We start from the raw sequence: 23,104 nt of genomic DNA, 5'->3' as shown, positions 1-23,104 counted from the left end.
CCAATTCAAACCTCAAGAGTAAACCCCGTACTGGTTGCCAGGGTAGGAGGGCAGGGGGCAATAGGAGTACACCCTGGGGGGGTGGTCTCCTTCTGGGGTGATGGAAAGGTTCTGAGATCAGAGACAGGCGCCGGTCACACGACTCTGTGCACTAAATGCCAACTGAACTGTATACTTTTAAATGGTTAGCTGAATGCTATGCAAATTTCACATCCAAAAACCCAAGCTCACACAATCAGAAAATCGGGGGATACCCGGTCTGAAAAGCAACCCCTGAAGGGCAAGAATCTGTCTGAGTGTCCACATGGACCAGACCTTGGCCACAGCGCTCCCTACAGGGAGGGTGGACGGGTCCATGCAGTTGGACAGCACCGGTCTTTGAGACCACCCAACTCACTCCCTAACTGTAACCTTGATTTTTAACTAAATTCACGGTTTTAAGAGAAAAACTTTAACCTGTTTGATTCACAATTGATTTCTACTGGCTAGAGGGGGACTCGGGGATACTGCTCCTGTAGCTCATGTGTCCTCCCAGTAAGGGAAGGATGACTTGGGACACACAAGCTTATTAATAACTCTCTGAATCTGAACTTGAATGAGGCACTCTCTGAGCCTGACTTCTCGTCTGTAAAATGGACAGGACGTGTTACTGGGCGGCAGGAGACCTAACATGCAGACGGCGGGTGAGCGAGGCTGGAGCTCCCGCCTCCACGGCCATTGGCAGGATCGTGGGAACTGTCCTTGACCCTGGTCTCCCCACCGAGCCCCTCCTTGGTTGGCACACTCCCCGAGGACCAAGTTCTGCTATTTGCCGGTCACGCTGGTCCCTCACACGAGTCTTAAAGTGAAGGGAAGTGGAATCAGGCATCATTCCTGCTCCCTCACCTGCTCCATCACCTTGAATAGCAGCATCCACTGGCCCTTTAATAAATGATTCCTGGTGGCGATAACAGGGGATCAGTAACAGGCAAAGAACCTGACGCCACGTGAGTAGAGACTGAAGCGCTAGGTCACTTCCGTCCTGCCCAACTCTGTGTGACCCCGTGGACTGTAGCCCATCGGGCTCTTCTGTCCATGGGCTTCTCCAGGTGAGAATACTACAGTGGGTTGCCATGCCCTTCTCCAGGGGATCTTCGACCTAAGGATCGAACCAGTGTCTCTTAAGTCTCCTGCATTGGCAGGCAGGTTCTTTACCACTAGCGCCACCTGAGAAGACCAATGTGTATGTAGTTCCACATGGGTGGAATCACAAAATCACAAAAATCATAAAATTAGGCACAGGTAAAACCTCTTGAGGGCATCCCTGGTGTCTCAGTCAAGAATCTGCCGGCAATGCGGGAAACCTGGGTTGGATCCCTGGGTCGGGAACATCCCCTGGAGAAGGGGACGGCTACCCACTCCGGTATTCTTGCCTGGGGAATTCCGTGGACAGAGGAGCCTGGTGGGCTACAGTCCATGGGGTCGCTAAGAGTCAGACACGACTGAGTGACTAACACTTTCACAAAACCCCTTGATGCTCCTCCTCACAATGAATTTAGGACAAATCAGATCTTGAACATTAAGAAGCAAAGAGAAAACACTGCATTTGTTTCTGTGGGGGGGAAAAAAGCCACGAAAATTGGCCAAATTTGTGAGGATCCCATTCTGGCCAGTCAGTGGGTGGTCTCTTTAAATGCTGGAAGACACACATCCACTCCTTAAAGCCCCCACGGCTGTCTGCCATCTCCATGGCCAGGAGAGGTGTGAGTCCACCTCTGTGAGCCCTTAATGACAGGATGCAGACCCTGGGGGCAAGACCCACCCACCCTGCTTCCTCTTCCCAGAGGTCCTGCTGCTCTGGGTACCCTGGCTCAGTCCCAGAAAAAGCAAACCACATAAATGACACGCAGGGAACTGTTGGAGCTGAAGAGGGGTCCTAGGTAGAGATCCCCATTGACCTCCTGCTTTCCTCAAGAGGGGTCAACCCCGGCCAAGCTGTGCCCTCAATTCAAACCCAGAGGAGGTAACCTGGGTGGGGTGGGCCAGAGGGCAGGGAACCCAGCCACACCATCCCTGGTATCTACCAGGGTTATCTCCAGAGAAGAACCAAGCCACATGCTTGCTGTCTGAGTTCAGAAGCCCCAGCTTTCCGGCCAATGCCAGTCCAAAAGAATGCGAGGAATGTGGATGCCTTTCACTGGGTTTCACTGCAAACCCAAACAGATCGCAACCTCCAGGGCAAAGGCTTGCTGACAGCCGCTTCCTGGGCAGAGGTATTTTAAGTCTCTAAGACCTCAGTGGGGACCAGAACACTCCTGAATTCCTCACTCACTATTAAAAGCCCCAGGGTCATAACCTGCAAACGTCCTCCAACATTCTTTCCTCCTACAGCACAGGCTGATACTGGAAAACAAAGAAATGTGATATAAAAGGTGGGGGGCGGGGGTTGGTGAAGCTGAAACAAAATCCAATCAGCTGCCCCCAGGTGAACAGAAGACACACAGGATTTAAGGATAACCTGAACTGATTCAGACACTTTATCCGGAACAGCTTTTATTATTCAACTGGACCCTGCAAGAATTTCCTGGCTTCCCTGGTGGCTCAGATGGTAAAGAATCTGCCTGCATGCAGGAGTTCTGGGTTCAGTCTCTGGGTCGGGAAGATCCCCTGGAGAAGGGAATGGCAACCCACTCCTGTCTTCTTGCCTGGAGCACCCCAAGGACAGAGGAGTCTGGTGGGCTACAGTCCATGGGGTCACAAAGTGTTGGACACGACTGAGCAACTAACATTTGACTCTACAAGGAAGCAGGGTCTGGGCTGTTCCATCTCAACCCCCCTCTTCATCCTGTGTTTGCAAATGACCCCATTTCTTTATATCTGACCCTTTTCACCCCGAGAGGAAAGTCTCCTCTGTTTTTAAACATGAAGTCTGCACCCTGTTACGTAGATAATCTGACCCAGCTGATTTTACAATAGACGGATCTTTCCTACTATTATCGCAGGCCACGGGGATAAAGATCAAGAACATCAGAGAAAATATCTGAGAACATTCTGCCCGGCCATCATTCACTCTCCCTTCTTTCTGCCAACTCACTTCTTCCTCCTGAGCGGTGGCTAAAGCTTCCAGCTCACGTTTTCTGCCAACCTCAGACTCCTTTCCCAGGACACACCTGTTCCGGGGCCACACAGAGCCAAAGGCATCGCATCTCATCACTGGTGGCCATTGTCCGGAAGCTCAGAACCTCTCCAGCTTTAAGAATAAAGCTCCTTTGTGCAAACACACAGGCCAGCCAACCTGGGCTCCGTCCCCTCTCTGTCAGGGAGGCGGACAAGCTGCCTGGCTGGTTTCTGGGCAGAGCGAGAACATGTCATCGGTGGACACAGAGGGAAGTCACCGAGGTAAACAGAAACCCGGAGCTGTTCCGGGAACTTGCCTGTGCCAGGCACGCTGGTGACCTCTGACCACCTGCAGACACGTGGAGTGCTGATGAGGGGGAGGTGAAGACAGGTCTATGTGGGGGGATGGACGGTGCTGCAGGGTCTTGGGGAGGCGACTTCTCCCTCCTGAGCAGCTTGGCGGGGACTCGCGGCATGCCCCCTCCGGGGGTGACACCACCCCTCCGCGGGGCAGGCCACGGTGGGGGGCGCATTCAGGCACCCGGCCCGCATCGCTTACCTGCCACCGGCCCCAGCTCTCTGACATCAGAGCACCAGCCCCAGGACTCGGCCTTCTGTCCAGAGAAGGGAGATGCTGCAAGACAAAAGGGGAACCGAGCCTGAGAGCCAGAGTCTTGTGCAGCTGAGGAACGCATCTCCACCTCTTTCCTCCAAGGCTCTTCCACATCTGGATCCCGTTACGTTCGCCACTTCGCTTACCCGGGATGATGAGGGTGCCAGTGGATGCTGGAATCGGGCCCCGGAACCCTTTCCATTCTGGCTGCTAGGTGCGTGGCAGGCTTTCTAGAACCCCCTCCCGGAAAGAGGCCTCCTCCACCAGGTCACGGCCCCACTGGGGCAACCACTCTGCCATAAAAGGATGCCCCCCACCTCCCTTCCAACCCGGACAAGTGAGAAACGTCTGTCCAGGGTTGGAGCGTCTGTGGGGTCTCCAAGGACTTCCCTCTGCACCCCCAGCCTCATGTCCCTTCCAAGGGGTCTGACCCCAAGGGTGCACCCCGGTAACCCGTGCCTGGGTTGGCTTCCGGGAGCCCAGTCACCACGAGGGCATTTTTGGCTTGTTTCTTCTCAAGGCTGTATTGTCTTCCCTCACCTGCTATTACTTCTGCTGCAGAGACGGGTAGTGCAGGTTCAACAGAATAATCTTATCAGCTAAACCCAAGAGATGTATTCCTCAATGACTTGCCAGCAGTGGGGTTTCCTCCCCACTTGCTGGTCACTTAGGAGGTGGTGACTAACAGTAACCAAGGAGCCCACGTCTGTAACAGATTCCTTAAACAAGGATGGTGATGAGACGGTGGCATCGAAGGTACCACCGCGGCATGACACCCTGGCCTTCTGAACTGGGGTAACAGAGCTGCTCCAGGCTTTACAGGAGCCCTGCACCTGGCCAGCCTGTGAAACAGGAGGAGGAAATCCCATCCTGGGCACCTTCCCTAAATCACCGTCCTCTCCTGGAACAGACCTTCAGCCACGTTATCAGTCCACATGCAATTAATTACAAGGAGCAACACAGGGGGGCAAGAATTATCCTGAGATGCTGGGGCTGCTGGCTGGTCTTCACAGCACCATTTCCTCCAGGGCTTCCACAGCGAAATGAATCCCAGATGCACAGAAAGGGGAGAGGACAGGCTGGGAGGCGTGGAAGGAAATCCACCAGAAGGAAAGAGAAAACCCAGCACTTCTACACTTAACTCTTGTGGTAGAGACAGACCTAAGCGCACAAGGAATGTAGGAAACCCAAAGGCAAAAGGAAAGACCCCAGTGAAATCAACGAATGCTACAAAAAGGCAGCAACAACCTGAGGAAATGTATCTGAACATGACAAAAGATTCAGACCCTGAGAAGACGAGAAAATGCAGATGGGGTAGGACATTCAGGGCTCAGGATGCAGAGGACTCTGTCCATCCATCACCTGGATTCTGGGTGCATCTGCAGACCTTGGGGTGTCATTGAGGTGCTCACGGGACCCCAAAGACTGTCTAGACGGTTCTAGAGAACCTCGTCACTTTAAAGGGGGAGGGGGTACTATAAAGGCCTGGGGGGAGTGAAACAGTGCAGGGGTGGCCCCTCAGAAGTGGGTTTTGGGTATTTTAACGCTTGTTCCCTGATAGTTCACTTAGTAAAGAATCCGCCTGCAATACAGGAGACCCTGGTTCGATTCCTGGGTCGGGAAGATCCACTGGAGAAGGGATAGGCTACCCACTCCAGTATTCTGGTTCCCTTGTGGCTCAGCTGGTAAAGACTCTGCCTGCAATGTGGGAGACCTGGGTTCAATCCCTGGGTTGGGAAGATCCCATGGAGAAGGGAAAGGCTACCCACTCCAGTATTCTGGCCTGGAGAGTTCCATGGACTGTATAGCCCATGGGGTCGCAAAGAGTCGGACACGACTGAGTGACTTTCACTTTCAATGCTTGTTCAGACTTCTCTAATCTTTCCCATTTGCTCTATGGTGTGAATAGCATACATCTCTTTTGTTCTTTTTTTTTTTTAAAGTCACTGAACCAGCCTGAGGGGCTTCCCAGGTGGCACTAGTGGTGCCACCACCAATGGTTCTAGTGCCAAGAACCAATGCTCGAGATGCAGGAGACGCGGGTTTGATCCCTGGGTCGGGAAGATCCCCTGGAGGAGAGAAATGGCAACCCACTCCAGTATTCTTGCCTGGAGAATCCCACGGACAGAGGAGCCTGGCTGGCTACAGGCCCTGGGGTCGCAAAGAGTTGGACATGACTGAAGCGACTTAGCATGCATGCATGCACCAGTCTGAGAACTTGGCTGTCTCTTGTGCTGTATAAACCATCCCCTCCCTGGCATCGAGCCTGGGGCGACAGGACTTTCTACGCTCCCTCCTGTCCAGGTGCCCGCACTGCTGAGCCTCTGACCTCTGCACGGGTCCACCTGCAGGCCCTTCAGGAAGGGCGAGAAGGGGTCGGGGGTTGGCAAGGCCACAGAGTCTCCCAAAAAGAGCATCTCCAGTGGTCAACGGCCTCTACTTCCCACATCCACATCACGGCTCTCCCTAAAGTCCATCTCCCAGACGCAAAATAGCTGTGTGCTCCACACAACCAGAGCAGACGGCCACCAAGTCTTTTATGAGAAGCGGAGGATTTTATGAAGAGGGGAGGACTGCGTTCCCTCCCCAGTCCACTTACAGCATCCTCAGTCCACGAACCTTTAGGTGCTGGGTCACTCAGCATTTCAGGCAAGAGCCTAGGAAACTACCGGGCTTTTCTCTTGCTCAGTCCAGCAGGCTCCTGAAGCTCTGCTCCCTCACAGGGATCCCTGGTAGGTCCCTACAGAGACCTGTGGCAGGACAGGTGCACACCTGGAGCCCTCTGCCCACTCCGCGTTCACGACTCTGGCTGTGAACAAGCGTGCCTGTGAGGTCCAGGGTAGGGGGATTAGGTGAGCAGGATCAGCCCCTTCCCACTTCCCCAGCTGCAGGCTCTACCTCTCTGTGAGCCCCAGGTTTCTGCACAAGGACCCACTGACCTGAGAGGAGAGGGGTGTGGTCCTTCAGCCAAGGAGGGAACCGCCAGAAGCCAGGGGCCCATCAGTCACCACAGCCCCCAAAGAAAACACAGGGCTTGGTGTGTGTGGATCAAGTTAGCCCCAAACCCTGGAGTCTAGAAGATGCCCGATGCCCTGATTTCTTTGTTATGCACCCAAGCAAACTCATACAACATCCAACAAACCGGGAGAAGAAATCCTCACGAGGCCATCTGTCTCAAGAGCTGAAAGTGACAGGTTCAGAAACACTCTGAAACCTCGCCTGTGCTAGACCTACAGCTTGGCTCGTGTTAACCCCACGAGAGCTGGCCACCCTGCAGTGCCAAGCCTCTCAGGGCAGGACCTACATGGTCCTCCGATGTCACTGAACACCCAAACCCGCATGATTTGCTCCTGCAACCCCAGCATCCACACAGTCATCCAGCACAGGAGAAGCATTTCCAGGGTGGCTCTGGGGAAACTGGCCTATTGCCTGGGTTTCTAACCATCACGGTGGACACGTGTGGATCCACTGGTCAGAGGGTCCTTTACATCGGGCACCTGCCAATATCTAGACTGGGATCTCTCTGGGGCAGGATTCGGTCTCACCCACTGTTGTGCCCACCACACCTGAAAACACCAAACCCAAAGTCGAAGCACTGAAGGACAAAACAGAGTCAAATTCGGCCCAACACCTGTCTCTGCCCGTGGATGAAGAGCATTTTTCAACAGGGAAAGCACAGAATAATACATAAAAATTATATGAAATGTTTTAAAACTATGAAATTCAGATTGCAGTGTGCAGACGCACAGTTTTACTGAACACAGGCACCCTGCCTTTTGCGGTTTTGCCTGTGGTTCTGTGTGTCGATGGCCCACAAAGGTAGCTGCCACGGACACCTGCCTGCGGGGCCGCAAAGCTGAAACGCTGCCTGGCCTTCTGCAGTGAAGGTGCGCTCATCTCTGGGCTACACCAGCCCTGTGCAGGCTGCAGGGCAGAGGGGCAGCCAGGGGCAGGCGCAAGCCACAGACGTGGGCAGCACCCATCCAATGCCCTGGTCAGGGCTGGCCGGGCGGCAGGCAGCATCTGAGACGGCAAGAGGAAGGGGAGGGCAACAATGGGAGGTGTGGCTTGAAAAGGAAGCAAGAAAGGCGCAGAGGTAAGCTTTATCAACCCGAAACTGTTTCCTGGAGCCCGCTCCAACCTGAGCGGGGAGGGCTCTGGCCCCCCTGGGGCGCAGGTTAGCACCTGGTCCCTCTGCCAGAGATGCTCAAGGCACGTGAGCCTCGGGGTCCCAGGCCTGGCGGTGGACATCACCCTTGGTTTTCATGGTTTATGGAAGAAAGGACAAGGCACCCAATTTACAAAACTGAGAATAATCGTGCTTCTGCAGATGGACCGTGGTATTTAACGCTAACAAAAGAAACACCAGTGAAACAACAGTACCTAGGTGTGTGGTGGGGGAGGCAGTCAAGTGAAAGGACACCTGGTCTCTGGGGAAACCTTTCTTACACAGAATACAGAACCGCTTCACCTACCTCTCCTAAAATCTCATGCTATTTCAAATTTTATAGCACGTGGGGCAAGGAACAGCCTTTGCTCTCCCGTGGATGAAGCCTAGATCGACTGTGAAGCACAGAAGGCGGGGTACTGAGACACAGGTTGGCCAGATGCCCGCGGCGGCTTCACCCTACACACCTGTGCATTCCCACCTGGTGCCCGGCACGGTCGCAAGTTGGCGGTTTGGCTCCTTGCGCGTGGCCGGCGTTCTGCGCATCCTTCCTCCCCGGCAGGGCGGGGACGAGGGTGGAGGCTCCCGTGTGTCTGGGTGACCCGTGCCCACTCGCTCTCAGATACGTGGACGCCCACACCTGTGGCCACAAGGCTGCCCTCTCCTCCTCCTCCAGGCTTCTGCTCCCACTGGATGGAGCTGATGGGCCTTGTTACAGACATTTTAATGGATTTAATTATTCCAATAATCATCATGGGAGATGAGCAGCTTCCAGGACCAGTCAAGTGGAATAGTTTGTAAAGACCTGATGGTGGGGAATCGCTTAAAACAGGCTGGCAAACTAGACCACATTAAACATTTAAGAAAAACAAAAAACCAAAAACTCCAGAACTCTTGACTCAGGCTGCTTTGCCAGCCTTTGTGTCATCCTTTGACTCTAAACGGGACATCGGGACTTCCCTGGGGGCACAGCGGGTAAGAATCTGCCTGCCAGTGCAGGGGACAGAGGTTCGATTCCTGGTCCGGGAAGGGTCCACGGGCAGCAGATCATCTAAGCCCATGTGCTGCAACTACTGAAGCCTGTGGCCTAGAGTCTGCTTGCAACAAGAAGTCATCACGATGAGATGCCCGCATGCTGCAATTAGAGTAGCCCCTGCTTCCCGCAACTAGAGAAACCCCATGTGCAGCAACAAAGATCCAGTGCAGCCAAAAATAAATAAACATAATAAATGTAAAAAAATAAACAAGTGGGGAACCGTGAGGATGTACTAGGCTGTGCTCCATGCATGCCAGATACAGTCATCAAACACACGCTCAGAGAAAGACCTTCACCCAGTGTAGGAAGACGGGAAGATCCATGGAAACTGGCTTTTTTTCCATTTAAAAAAAAATTCTAATTCTTCCAGGCTTTGACTAACTTTTTCCACTCACTGACTAATTACTTAGGACCTTTACAATCTGACTGGGGTCACAGATCTGGGCTTCCAGCAGGGCTGGAGGTTTAAATCCAACATGACAATCCCCACTGCAAAGCTGATGAAGGAGCTTCCAGGAAGTCTGAGGTTTTCCATCCTGACCGTAGCCTCCTCCTCTGAATAAGTGGGGAGGCGGCTCCAGCCAGGGGCTGGGTGTGTGAGATGCCACCTGGATGGGGAGAGAGGTTTCTGAGATGACCCTGTCAGATCCGAGGACTCACATTCCAGCTCTGCCCTTCATGGGCCTGATAACCTCTGCCCGCTTACCTAACTTGACTCTGGGCTTCCTCAAGTGTAAAACAGGTCTCTCCACGTCATGTCGGAGATTACTCTTTACTTTTTGCTTTTTCTACTTTATCATCTCTTTTTTCTCCCTATCACGTACAGTAGACTCTTCCCATTGTTTTTGTTAGTCTGTGGACTGCAAGGAGATCAAACCAGTCAATCCTGAAGGAAATCAACCCTGAATATTCACTGGAAGGACTGATGCTGAAGTTGAAGCTCCAATACTTCCGCCACATGATGTGAAGAACTGACTCACTGGGAAAGACCCTGATGCTGGGAAAGACTGAGGGTGGGAGAAGGGGACGACAGGAGATGAGATGGTTGGATGGCCTCATCGACTCGATGGACGTGAGTTTGAGCAAGCGCTGGGACATAGGGAAGCCTCTGGAAGGACAGGGAAGCCTGGTGTGCTGCAGTCCACGGGGTCACAAAGAGTCGGACACGACTGAGTGACTGGACAACAAAAAACATGGGCCACCTTAAGGGCAGAGACCCTGCCTTTCTCTTCTTTGAAGAATAAAAGTCCAGAGATTTAGCCAAATGTGTAATAGAAATCTCACAATTATGCTTATGGCATAAATGGCTGAGAATTACATTTTTTCTATATGAATAAGGTGGTGGTTCTCAAACAAGGGCACGTACCAGGCTCACCTGGAGGGTTTGCTAAAACATAGTCTCCACCCTGAGGCCTGGGCTGGGCCTGGGAATGTGCATTCCCAACTTGCTCCCAGGTGATGCTGGCGCCACTGGTCCCTGGACCACACTGATCCCACGGGGTAACTGACAACAACGTGCTTCTCCACCCCGCCTCCTGGAGGTTGGAGGTGGGCGGGGTCAGCACCACTGTGTCCTTCTTAGCAGACTAGGTAAGTGAGGTTCAACGCGGTTTCAATGACTGACCGAGGTCAAGAGACGGGAAGCTGAGATCATAACCCACCGGTCCAAGGCTGCCCCCAGGACCCTGATGAACAGAACAACGGTCAAGTGCAAAGAAAACAGAGGCAGGCAAAGCAGGCTGCAGGCAGACCGGATGTCTCCACCTGAGGGCATCAAATGCCAGCCTGGGTTCCAGTGCTACCCTGCGTTCCTTCTTTCCTTCTTCCAAGACAGAAATTATAACCTCCCCCATCTCAAGTCTCCTAAAGTAGGAAGTACAACATCCTGCCTGGTGTTTATGAGCTGCAGGAAGGGGGGCTTCTGTGCCAGGCCTGGGAGCCTCTCGACAAACACAGAGGAGGCAGAAATACTGGGACAAGTCAGCGCATGCAAGCGCAGACCCTATTTGAACAGAGCCTTAAATCCTGGCTTCGGTCACTGAATCTGAGACCCGGGACATGCACCCTTGCTCCATAGCGCCCACCAGGCGGGGTGGGGAGCTGCCCGGCCCCGAGTGCGTGCTGGCAGGGCTGGCACACGTGGGGTCCAGCACGGTCCCTTTTCTGCCAGGACCCCAGCAGCCGCCTCCTTCCCCAGAGCTGCCCTCCTGAGGGTCACCCCTCCCTGAATGGGGTTGGGGGGGAAGACCTGTCAAGGCGAGGACCACCCACCCTCTGACCTCGCAGATTCTTCTTCCTGGAGGTAACATCTTCACCCTGGCAACCTCTCACCTTAGCAACAGTGAAAGAGGGGGAGATGCAGCCTGAGTCCTCCCCAATGCTAACAGCAGACCTTTTCCCCCTGACCCCAAATCCCCTCCATGCCCTGCTCACCTTCCGAGAGCCCCCTTCCCCTCTCAGCTCTGCAGAGTGGGCTGGGGGGGCCTCCGCCTGCCTTGCTGTTGGACTGGGGTACCATTCAGTTCCAAAAACCTAGCCAAAGCCGCGGGAAAAGGGCAGAATCCCTTCTGTAAGAGAACATGGACTGCTTTGCCATTTGTTAATCTGCTATGTACCCCAGCCCACTCCCACTTTTAGATAACATGCCCTACCCTCACAGATATGCAGAAATGGTTCAGAAACAGACTCACTGCAATGAACATTTTCTGAAGCCCAAGACCCAAACCAGGTTATAAGAGGACAGTGTGTTTTTATTCATTTACCCCAAAATAAATCCCCGGTTTCTAAATCTCTCCTTTGAGATAAGTATAACGTTATCCAGAAATGGAAGGCAGTTCCCAACCCCTGGAACAGCCTACTCTTCTAACAAGACTTAAAAAAAAAATGCAATCTTCAATACACATAGATAAAGAAAATGCCAACTTGAAGCTATTTCAATAGATGGCTGTGTGCTGGAGAGGTGTGCATTTGGGGAGACACTCGTGCTGGTGGATACAGGGCTGGGTGACCACTACCCGCCGCCCACCAGCAAGGCTGGGCCAAGGGCACAGCTCCACGGGGTCACTTCCCTCTTGGACCCCCAGCTCTAAGTACAGGCTGGAATAGGTGTGTGGAGTCAGATCACATCAGAACACATCGGCCCAGGTGGCTATTACGGGGCAAGAAAGGTGGGTTCCGTTGGCCATCCCTCACTCCCCACCAGGGTCACGTGGACCTCTCTGATGAGCCTCTCCACCCAGCGACTGTTCTACACAGTAAGACCTTTGTCATCAGCAACCACCAATCAGGCGTGAAAGGTTAACACAACTGTGAACACAGCTCAAGCCCTCCTGGCTGGTGCTCTTTTGGCTCTGAGGGACAGGAGGTTAAGTGTCAACAGATCTCTCCTCCATCTCCCAAATCTGCACTTGGGCTCTGTTCCCTGCAAGGTAAGATAATAAAACCAGTGGGTCCTGAACTGTAGATGGGAAATAAGAGACAGCAGGGACCTAGATGCAAGACAAGGCTGGGGGCTTCCCTGGTGGCTCAGTGGTAAGGAATCCGCCTGCCAATGCAGAAGACTCGGGTTCAATACCTGGTCCGGGAAGATGCCCAAGCCTCTAAGCCCAGGAGCCACAACTACTAAGCCCTCGAGCCCGAGAGCACGTGCTCAGCGACAGGAGAAGCCACTGCATCGAGAAGCTCGTATCCCTCAACCAGAGAGTAGCCCCTGCTCTCTGCAGCTAGAGAAAAGCCCGTGCAGCACGAAGACCCAGCACAGCCAAAAATAAAATAAAATAAATTAAAAAAAAAAAGACAAGGCTGAAAATGGAAGACGCCAAGGCACAAAGCTGCTGGTGTGAGTCCAGAACTAGATGGAGAGAAAACTCCTGGATGCAGGAGGGGCTCCTGGGAGGCGGGCAAGGGACCAACTGGGCTGACCGGGCTCCAAACAGGTATCAAGAGACGATGCTACACACAGGGGTCAAAAGTCCCTCTGCAGGCGAGGTGCTTCGTACCTCTGTGCTCCCGTCTCTCCTCACACACACATTTGAACTTTCTCCAAGCCTTGCCCGAACACCGCCGGCTTCGCTGACCCGGGACAGTCACGAAGACACACTTTGGAGACGGTCTCAGCTCTCGTTGGAGGGGGTTGAAATAGCTGCCTTTCTCAGGACCCGCAGGGAACTGAGTCTGGATGTCGCGGAGGCCACGTTGTGTTGGATTTGTATACAATGAGTCACTCCTCACTGTCCTGTCAAGATACCCTCCAGGACTTCCCTGGTGGTCCAGTGGTTAAGAATCCACCTGCCAATGCAAGGGATATGAGTTCGATTCCTGGTCTGGGAAGAGTCCACGTATCACGAGGCAACTCAGCTGGACAGCTGCAACCACTGAAGCTTGCGTGCTGCCACTCCTGAAGCCAGCAGCGAGAGCCCGTGCTTTGCAACGAGAAGCCGCTCAGTGAGACAGCCATGTGCTGCATCTGGAGAAAGCCCACAAGCAGAAAAAGGCCCAGCACAGCCAAAAAAGGAAAAAGACCACACCCTCCAAATGGGTGGGTGTGACCCCATCAGAGCGCCCCAGGCCCCCAGCCCTTGCTCAGCCTTCAGGGCACACACACTCCTGTGGCTGCCCCATCACCCAGAAGGACCATTCTAAGGTTCCTCGGGAGGGTCCCCAGCAGTCATAGTGACCATGAGCTCAGTGATGTACCTTGTACTTGCCTCCCTCACTTCCTCACGTCGCCCTCCTATGTCCCCACTCCCGCTTCTGGGGACCACCTCTCTCCAAAATATCAATCCCCAAGTCCTCCCCTTGGGCTCTGCACTTGGAGACCTCAAACAAGAACAGATGGCAAATGTCAAGCAGGCACTCGGCCACTGGACCTTTTTTGGCCAAGACACAAGCCCAGCTGAGTGACATGGGTGCATTATTGCTGGCCAGTTCTGGGCAAAGCCAGCGTGCTATTTTGTATTGCTAGAAACTCCCAATTTAGAAAGCCAAGGAAATATTTTGTTCCATTAATAAGATACACGTATACACAGCTAAATCTGGAGAAAAGCAGTTGACATTTTTATATTAAAAATGTATAAATTCACTGCAGCTCATGTCCAGGCTGAGGGCCATCAGGGCTCACAGTTCCCAGGAATTCCTGACTTGAAGCTGGAACTGGATCCCAGGGCAGGCCCCATGGTCCCAGCCCAAAGGGCAGCAGGAAAGCCCACCCTCACATTCTGAACGCGTCGTGATGTATGTTTCCCACCCCTTATACCTGAAATAAGCCAAAGCGAAGGTGTTAGGCACTCAGTCATGTCCGACTCTTTGTGACCCCATGGACAGAACCCACCAGGCTCCTCTGTCCATGGGATTCTCCAGGCAAGAATATTGGAGTGGGCTGCCATTCCCTTCTCCAGGGGGTCTCCCGATTCAGGGATTGAACTCAGGTCTCCTGCATTGCAAGCAGATTCTTTACCATCTGAGCCACCAGGGAGTTTTTTATTTACACCTGGGCTTGGCTCAAACATCACCTCCTCAATCTCCGGGCTTCCGCGTTCCTTTTCCTGGGAAAGCATGTGACAGCCCTAGGAACTGTCGCAAACGGCCACAAACCTGGCGCCTTGAAACCAATTTATTCTAACCATCTGGAGAGCACAAATGTGAAACCAGTTTCACTGGGCGAACGTCACGTATTGCTGGGCCTGGTACGTTTTGGAGGCTCTACTGGGAGAATCCGTCGCCCTGCCTTTTCCGCCTTCTGGCATCCTGGATTCCTGGCTTACGGCCCCTCCCTCCCACGGCAGAGCCCACTCACTCCATCTCTGTCTCCATCACCTTCTGCTCTGCAGGCACATCTCCCCCATGACAGGACACTCAGGGCCCCTCCAGAGAGGCAGGGTCATCTCAAGATCCTTTAGCTATCACACCCGCCAAGTCCTTTTTACCCTATGAAGTACCATTCATAGGTTCTGGCAATTACCATGTGATGATCCCCGGGGGAGGTGGGAAGGGACAGTCAGCCTACTACGGGAGTGTGTGCTAAGTCGATTCAGTTGTACTCGACTCCGTGTGACTCTATGGGTTATAGTCTGCCAGGCAATTCTGTCCATGAGATTTCCCAGGCGAAGAATACTAGACTGGGTTGTCACGCTCTCCTCCAGGGGATCTTCCCGACCCAGGGATCAAACCCACATCTCTTGTGTCTCCTAAACTGGCAGGTGGGTTCTTTATCACTAGCACCACCTGGGAAGCCCCTGAGCCTACTACACACCCTCTCAAAACAGCACAGCTTCTCTGCCCATCCCGATACCTGGCTTCAGTGATCACTCCCAACACTATATCATCTATTTACTTCCTTTCTTCTCTCCTGGAAGGCAAAGACCTCACCCTGTCCACCTGGAACACAGCAAGTACTCAGGGAACAGCTATAGTATCCCCCTGAGGAATCAGCCCTGTATCTCTCATGAGCATATCTGCATGGCCCCCAGGGCAGGAAGACACCTGTTTCGCTCAGCGTAGCATCCAGCCCCTGCGTCTGCTTCACAGAGCACACAGTAAGATGCTCCACCAGTGGGACCTGTTGCCTGAACATACCTGTGATCTGCTGGCCCTCTTGATCAGCTGGTCCCAGATGGTCCCAGCTGCATCTCCACCGAATCCATCCTCTAGCTCCCTCACCTTCACCTCCCCTGCCCGTGAACACAAAGTGCCCTTCTCCCTCCTGGCACCAGCCCACCTGAGGCGAGGCATCCCTGCCCCAGCTCAGGGTTCTCCCCAGCTTGGCCCCATCCCACCAGCCTCTTAGCACCCACACCAACTCCCTTCACTCTGGCCAGGGGAGCTACCCACCAGAAAACTCCTACACACACATCTCCCCTCTTCCTTCGAGGTCCAGTGCCGGCCCATGACTCCCACCAAGAGACCTGTGACTCCAGGTCTGGGCGACATGCTCGCCGCCCACCCCCTGCTTAAGGGATGGCACTCCTGGGCAGGCCAGTGCAGAGCTGGTGATGGCCCTGGTTCGGTGAACGTGAGCCTCTGATGAGCACGTCTGTTCTCCGGGGAAGATGACGCACCAGCTCCCCCGTGCCCTCCAGCTTCTGGGCATGGTGTGATGAGGCGGGAGGACCCTAATGTGTGTGAGCAACTCAGACCTCCTGAGTCCATGGAACGGGGGCAGCACGCACCACGACTGCCTGACTGCAAGCCTGACCCCAGAAGGTGAGAGCAGCCAGCCCAGCGCCGGCAGGAGGAAGTGTCCGAGCCCCTGGGGACAAACCTGGAGAAGCCACAAGCCTGCCAGCCAGCAAGAAGCAGGCAATGTCCCTTCCTCACCCAGCAGGGGCCCAGGCACCACGAGACCAAGACTGAGGACCACAGAGGAAAGCCAGAGGTGATCTGGGTGTTAGGACACCCTGCTAAATCTGAATTTCAGATATGCAACAATTAATTTTATTACCCTATGTCCCAAATAGTCAACCATAGCAGGGTGTGGTGTATTTTTATTTGCTAAAAAGGAGGGGGCGGGGTGGGAGGATGCCCCCTCGCCGCCTACACCAGTCAGGGGGGGCTCCCCCAGTCACACGGGGCTTCCCAAGAAGTCCCAGCCTCCCTGCGAGGGGGCGGGGAGACGGGGAGCCAAGCCCCACCGCCAAGGGCCCAGGTGTACTCCTTCTAGTGTTCACCGACAAACAGATGTACTCCATGGTATCAACTTCCCATTCAAGAGCTTTCACAAATAAATAAAATCTTCCTTGCTAGCCATGAAAAGGAGCTGTTTCAAGACTATTTTTCCACGCTGGCACAATTCTCCGAGAATTCACAAACAAAGCAGTGACTTCAACGACAAAGATCGCCATGGAAACGGACTACCTCCATCCTGCAAACCGTGACTTCACCGTCACATTCCAGCAGAAACCGACCCCAGATTGTTACCAGAAGAATCCTTGTGCAAACAAACAGCAGCCAACTGCGGCTGAATGGCAGGAAGTGTAGCTGCTTTTTCTAATTTTAACTTCCTCCAGGAATGCATTCCTTCTAAACAGGCTGGGTCCAGGCTCCCTAGACCCACATTCCTTTAGTAAAGCTCGCACCTCCAGGGGCCACAAAGAAACGCAGATTTAAAGCTGCTCGGCCAGGAGGGGGTGTGCCCCAGGCCCGAGGTCCAGGGCTGACTCACACATTTTCCCCCAAATGACTAAGAGACCAAAACGATTTATGCAGGAAAGCACTCCCAGACCAGGGGGGGTGATCCATGAAGGGGAACAGAAAGTGAGAGAAGGCAGTGACGGATAATTACAATAAGCTGGACCAGGCACGATGCCTTGGCCAAGACCAAGGACACACTGGCCAGAACTGGGAACGCCTGGAAAACAGTTCTGTAAATTATCCCCCAGGACGGATTCGGAACGTGCTTCATTGGATTTTTAAAGCACGTGTGGGCACGTAAACTAGGAGGCAATATTTGCAATGCTCACAGCCAAGAAAAACTTATTTTCCAGAAAATTCAAAGAACTCCTACAATCCAGCAAGAATAATGGGGAAAACCACGGAAAGGGAGAAGCTACACCAGTCTCTATGAGTTGTCACTGTTTCCGCCATCTTTTCTTTGTCCCAAATATTTAAGTGTATATTTGTATCTCCAGGCTTCCCAGGTGGCATTAATGGCAAGGGACACGCCTGCTAATGCAGGCGACGCAGGGTTCAATCCCTGGGTGGGGAAGATCCCCTGGAGGAGGGCATGGCCACCCACTCCAGTATTCTTACCTGGAGAATCCCATGGACACAGGAGCCTGGAGGGCTACAGTCCACGGGGTGGCAGAGAGTTGACACAACCGCGCATGCACACATGCATTCAAGATTTAGGCACCGCAAGGCCTGGGCGCCTGATAACCCAATGGAGTCATAAGGACAGGCCCTGCAGGCCTAGGGAAAAGGCGGCTCCCTCCCTCGTCTCTCCGCGCGCTGCAGAGAAACAGCCCAGCTGTGACCTGGGAGTAGGGCCCCACCTAGAAACCCTCCTCCCAAACCAAACTCAAAGGCCTCCAGCCTCACCTGGAAGCCATCTCCTCCTGGGCTGGGTTATGACTGTGAGAAATCACCCCACCTCTCCCCCTCCCTCCCATGCAACTAAAGATGCTGGTCCAGACGCCGCCATGCTGGGCTCTTCATTAACCCAGGGCTTCCCCCAGGGCCCCCAAAGTGCCCTGTGGTTATGGAGTTTGTCCCTCTCCAGGCAGTGGAAAACAAGAACCTTCGATTGCTGGAAGCTGGGAGTCACCCAGACCACATCCTGTTTGGCAGCAGCGATGGATTCAATCATGCCAATAGCACCGAACAAAAGAAACCTTCTACGCGAGCTGATGGGCGAGACTGTGGCTGGCAGCAGAGCAGGGCCCAGCCAGAGTTCAGCGCACGGGGCGGCCCTGGTCGGTGAGCGCACGGCCCACTGCACGCCAGCTCGGCCTGGGGCCCAGGGAAAGGGTATCTGGTCCCTGCAGCCCACAGATGGAAAGTGGACTGTGCCCGGGACTCTGTCCTTTGCCTCCTCCACACCCCCAGATGCGGCAGGCTCTCAAATACTTGTTGAATGAGTGACAAAGCGCTTCCAGAGGGAGTGACGGAAGGCAAGACCATGTGCAAACCACGAACATCACCCAAAGGGGTGCAGGAACAAAGGCCCCGGGGCCACGGCAAGGCGGCTGCCCTGCTCCTGGGGCTCCGGTCCCATGGCCAGGAGAGACACGGGGGATGTCCAGGACCTGAAGATCAGGCTGGCTGTAGGAAAAAAGCCCAGGAGCTGCACAGCCTGCGTGCATGGAAGAGCTAAAAAGGACCAGAAAACGTGTTTGCTCAAACACACCTTGAGCACGTACGGAATCCGGAGAGGTTTCTTCCTGGGGCAACTGGGGAATGCAGTGGTGTTAACTCAAACATGCTGAGTCTCAGATCTGCGCACTTGGGCAGGAAGAGCGGCGAAGAGAGAACCTTCTGGAAAACCCCGACAGCAGGGAAGTGGTCCCTGGGTGTGGGGGTGGTCACCGAAGCAGCCATCCCCGCTCTATGTCCATCGCGGGAGTCTCTGGGTCTAGAGGTCATCAAGAGAAGGGAGACACCAGGAGATCCCAGCACCCGGAGCTCGCCCAGCGCAGGGACCCTAAGCGCCAGGGTGATGCCTGTCTGTGTAAACACACTGGCTGGGAATCTCCAGCTGTCCCACCCGAGGAGGTGCCAGGCTGGGTGGGCTGCCTGGGGCCCTGGAGCACCACTCTCATGCCCTCCCACTGGCAGGACCTTGAGCCAGGAGCAGACCTGCCTTCATCTCTAAAAAAGGGCACCCAAACTACAAACTGTTGTGGGGAGTGTATGTGCGAAGCGTTTAGAAGAGCTCGGGGTCTGCAGTCGGCGCTATGTAAGTGCTCCAGGATTTACCCTGCGATGAGGAACCAACGCGTGCACACAAAGGCCACCCAGGACGGCTGCCATCTCTGCTCCTCCCACCTGACGCCCCCTTGTCTCTTTCCAGCTGAATGTCAGCCCAGACCGAGGCCCCCTGCCACTCAAGGTGCGGTCCCCACATCAGTAACCCCCTCCCATCAGCAGGGGCTGCTCAGAACTGCCCCCGTCCCGGGCAACCCCTGGGCACAGAAGACCGGCCAGAGGACGGCAGGTCCAGCTGGAGACAGACATTTGTCCCCACGCTGGCCCGGAGCCGGGTCCCCTAAGAAAGCCTTCTGGCCTAAGAAGATTACAAGCTCAAGTGCAGGGGCCCGAGCCTCCATGCCTGTGTGTGCATGTGTGTGTGCTCAGACTTCCCTGGTGCTGGGCGCGTCACAGCACCGGCACCCTGAGCCCTGACTCAGGGCATCAGCAGAAAATGCCTGAAGGAGCAGACGCCTCGATGCAGCCGTGCATGCTGCAATCAGCCATCTTCGGAGGAGAGACAACCTCACCAACTCATCCCCTCTTCCACGCATCACCCCCTGAGCCACTAACAGGATTAGCGGGGCCCTCGGCCACCCCGACCACCCCTCCCCACCAGCTTAGTGCTCCAGACTCGGGATTGGAGGGCAGTTTATACACAGGCCCACTGTTCCCGCTGCTCTGCTGCCTGTCTCAAGTTCAAGTTCACCTGGCAGAGCTGACCTGCGCTTTGTGTTTGGAAGCTGGCTTCCTCGCTGACCGGGAGAGCAGTTCACTGTTAAAAGTCTAGTCCAGGAGAGAACAAAGAACCTGCTGACTGGAAGAGACAGGCCAGCGCCTGACCTGGAGGGGGTGGGCACCACGCCTGGCAGAAAGTGAGGAGGCCTGGATTCCTCCCTGGCAAGGGGCGCCCGGAAACACCGGCCCGCACGGCAGGGCACCCTCTGGACTCCAGCCGTGGTCACCGCCTACGGCAGATACCAACCAGAGCCAAGGGTCTGTGAGCCACGCCCTGGCACCCCTCCGCCCACCGGCCCTCCCCACCACCGTGCTGTCTCTTTTCTAAAACAAACTTCCTTTTAAGGTGGATCTGGATGTATAGAAAAGTTGTCAAGAAAACACAAGGTATTCCCATATGCCAACCAATACCTGCCTTCCCTATTATTAAAATCTCCCATTAGGATGGCCCATTTGTCAACGAATGATGACGGCATGTTACATGAACTAAAGTCCACTCTATATTCAGATACCCTTTTTGTTGTTTAGTGGTTCAGTCACGTCTAACTCTTTACTACACCGGAGACTGTAGCCCGCCAGGCTCCTCTGTCCATGGGGTTTCCCAGGCAAGAACAGTGGAGTGGGTTGTCATTTTCTTCTCCAGGGGATCTTCCAGACCCAGGGATTGAACCCTTGTCTCCTGCATTGCAGGCAGACTCTTTACTGCTGAAGCACCAGGGAAGGAAGCCCTGAGATTCCCTGAGTTTCTTTCTCACGTCCTTTCTCCACCCCAGGATCCCTGCCAGTATCACACGACATTCAGCCCTGTCTCCTGAGGCTCCCCTGGACCGTGACAATTCCATAGGCACTCTCTGTCTTCAGTGACCTTGACGGCTCTGAACAAGACCAGGCAGGTACTGGGGAGCTGCCCTTCAGCTGGGGTGTGTCTGCTTCTTTTCAGGCTGAGACTGGGGCTGTGGGTCCAAGGAAGGAAGGCGGCAGGGGAGGTGCCCTCTTCACCCAGCCCAAGGGCATATACTGTCAACAGGACTTGCCACTGTTGATGCTGACCTTGGTCACCTGGCCTGGCCTCTTAACCCCCTTCTCCAGGCCACTCCCTCCCTCTTTGCTGAAACACACACCCCCTCCCATGCACTGCCAGTGGGAAGGGCATAAATACAAGCTCCTCTATTTATTACAAAACAAGCAACAGTCAAATAGCACGACATGGCTGCAGGCAGCTGCATGTAAAAGCGGCTCAGTCACACACACACTGCCCTCCACCCTCCTAAGAACTCAGGTTAATCTCAGAACTGTCCATTGACTAGAACATCAATAGGAAGTTACAACCTGAGAGGCTGGATAAACAGAGGTGATAACCTGGCCTGTATTTAGAAAAAAAGCAATTTCTAGAAGGGCCCAGACACCAAACTGCTCTGTTCGGGCCTTTATGCAATACCTGGCCAGGTGAGCAGCAGGGTCCCCGTGCAGGGATGGATGGGTTACCTGAGGGGGTCCCCCAGGTCTGCAGGCATCCCTCAGAGGGGTCCCTGGGTGAGAGTTCGGTCCCCAGCCTCGGAGACGCCAGACCGTACGGAGGACACGTGGCATCCCTGACGCCGAACTCGGCCCTGGACTCCTGCGCTCTGGGGTCATCAATCAATTCGGAGAATTGATCGCCGTCTGCGCAGGACTTGGAAATGCTGGGCTGGAGGGCACCCGAGGATGACACAGGAGGAAAGAAACTCGTCCCCTTTCAGCTCCGTTCAGGACGAGAGGCGGGGAGGTGGCCGGGGGAAGCGGGGTGCTCCAAGTCAAACCACATTTGTTTGATTTCTGACCCTCAGAGTGCAAGGGATCTGCTTCGTGCCCCCGGGTTTGCCCTAACGCTGAGTGAAGACGCTCACAGTGCCTGCTTCACAGGTAGGATTCTAGAGGCAGGCATGAGTCTCCAGGCAAGGGCAGGTGACAGCCGCTCCAGGATGGAATTCAGGCCCGAGGGAAAAGGGACCCAGGCTCGAGGGCAGGCCACGTCTGGGAGGAAGGCGGCCACAGGGGGCCCTGGGATGTGGCTCAACTTCCCTGGAGGAAGCTTCTCCATCTGTGAAAGTGAGACGGAGCGGCAGCCGTGGGCAGAGGGGCCCGGCACGGTGCTGCCCTAGCGTTCACAGGCCGGAAGGACTAGGTTTAGGGAAAAACAACTCAACCCAAACCAAACTCCCGTCCCTGGGAAGAGCATTCCAGCACGGAGCCGCTGGATGCCACCAGGGACGTCCAACTCTGCGCCACGCCGATCTGGAGATCCACCACGCCCCAGTCACCGCCCGCCCCATCCCTGACCCCTCGGGCTGCAGGCAGCTGCGGCTGGGCCAGCTCGACTGCTTCCCAGGCAGGGCTGAGCCATGAGTCAGGCAAGCTCCACACGCGCCTCTAATCGGGCAAGTTATACAATTATCCCCATCACAAATCGCCACGTGTTGCGGGCGGCAGGCCTGCACAGTTGAGGATGAACTACTTTCCCAGGGTGGGTGCAGAGACTGGCTCAAAGCCACCTAATTCCTGCCCCTCCTCCACCCCAGCGGCCAAAAGGGACCCCAACACCTGTCAGTGAACAGGGAAGGTGAGGGGCAGAGAGAAGCCAGAGTGGCTGGGATGGGCTCGAACCCCTCGCCTTTCTGAGCTAAGGAGGCTGGACCTTGCAGCGTGGGAACAGAGCTCCTGCCTCCCAGAACAGCTGAACGGCCTGCCCCTCAAAGCTGGAGCCTCAGGGCCAAGTCCAGCTAAAGATTCCAGGAGCTTCTGGGCTCCCAGGGGGACTGGCAAACCTGGAGTTGCATTTCAGGATAACTGTCAGTCAAGGGTGTGTGTCCACAGGCCCACCCACTCCACCTGCCCCACACACTGTGCGTTTTCAGTTCAGTTCAGTCGCTCACTTGTGTCCGACGCTTTGCGACCCCATGGACTGCAGCACACCAGGCCTCCCTGTCCATCACCAACTCCCGGAGCTTATTCAAACTCACGTCCATTCAGTCAGTGATGCCATCCAACCATCTCATCCTCTGTCATCCCCTTC

The 23,104-nt window shown here is 54.7% G+C and overlaps 1 protein-coding gene across 2 annotated transcripts in view; it reads right to left on the bottom strand.

Moving 5' to 3' along the window:
• The window catches only part of SH3BP4 (SH3 domain binding protein 4), a 95,757-nt gene that overhangs the window by 52,014 nt on the left and 20,639 nt on the right, over window positions 1-23,104 (bottom strand). The window contains exon 2 of one of the 2 annotated variants that reach the window (XM_065917010.1): window positions 3,656-3,730. The exons of the other annotated variant lie outside the window; for it this stretch is intronic. The gene's annotated coding sequence lies outside the window, so the exon portion shown is untranslated. The remainder of the gene's footprint in view (window positions 1-3,655; window positions 3,731-23,104) is intronic. 2 annotated transcript variants of the gene reach the window in all.

This window comes from Muntiacus reevesi, chromosome 1, assembly GCF_963930625.1.
Source record: "Muntiacus reevesi chromosome 1, mMunRee1.1, whole genome shotgun sequence".
Taxonomy (NCBI): domain Eukaryota; kingdom Metazoa; phylum Chordata; class Mammalia; order Artiodactyla; family Cervidae; genus Muntiacus; species Muntiacus reevesi.
Note: the sequence above shows the minus strand (reverse complement) of the source record. Positions and strands in the feature narration are given on the sequence as shown.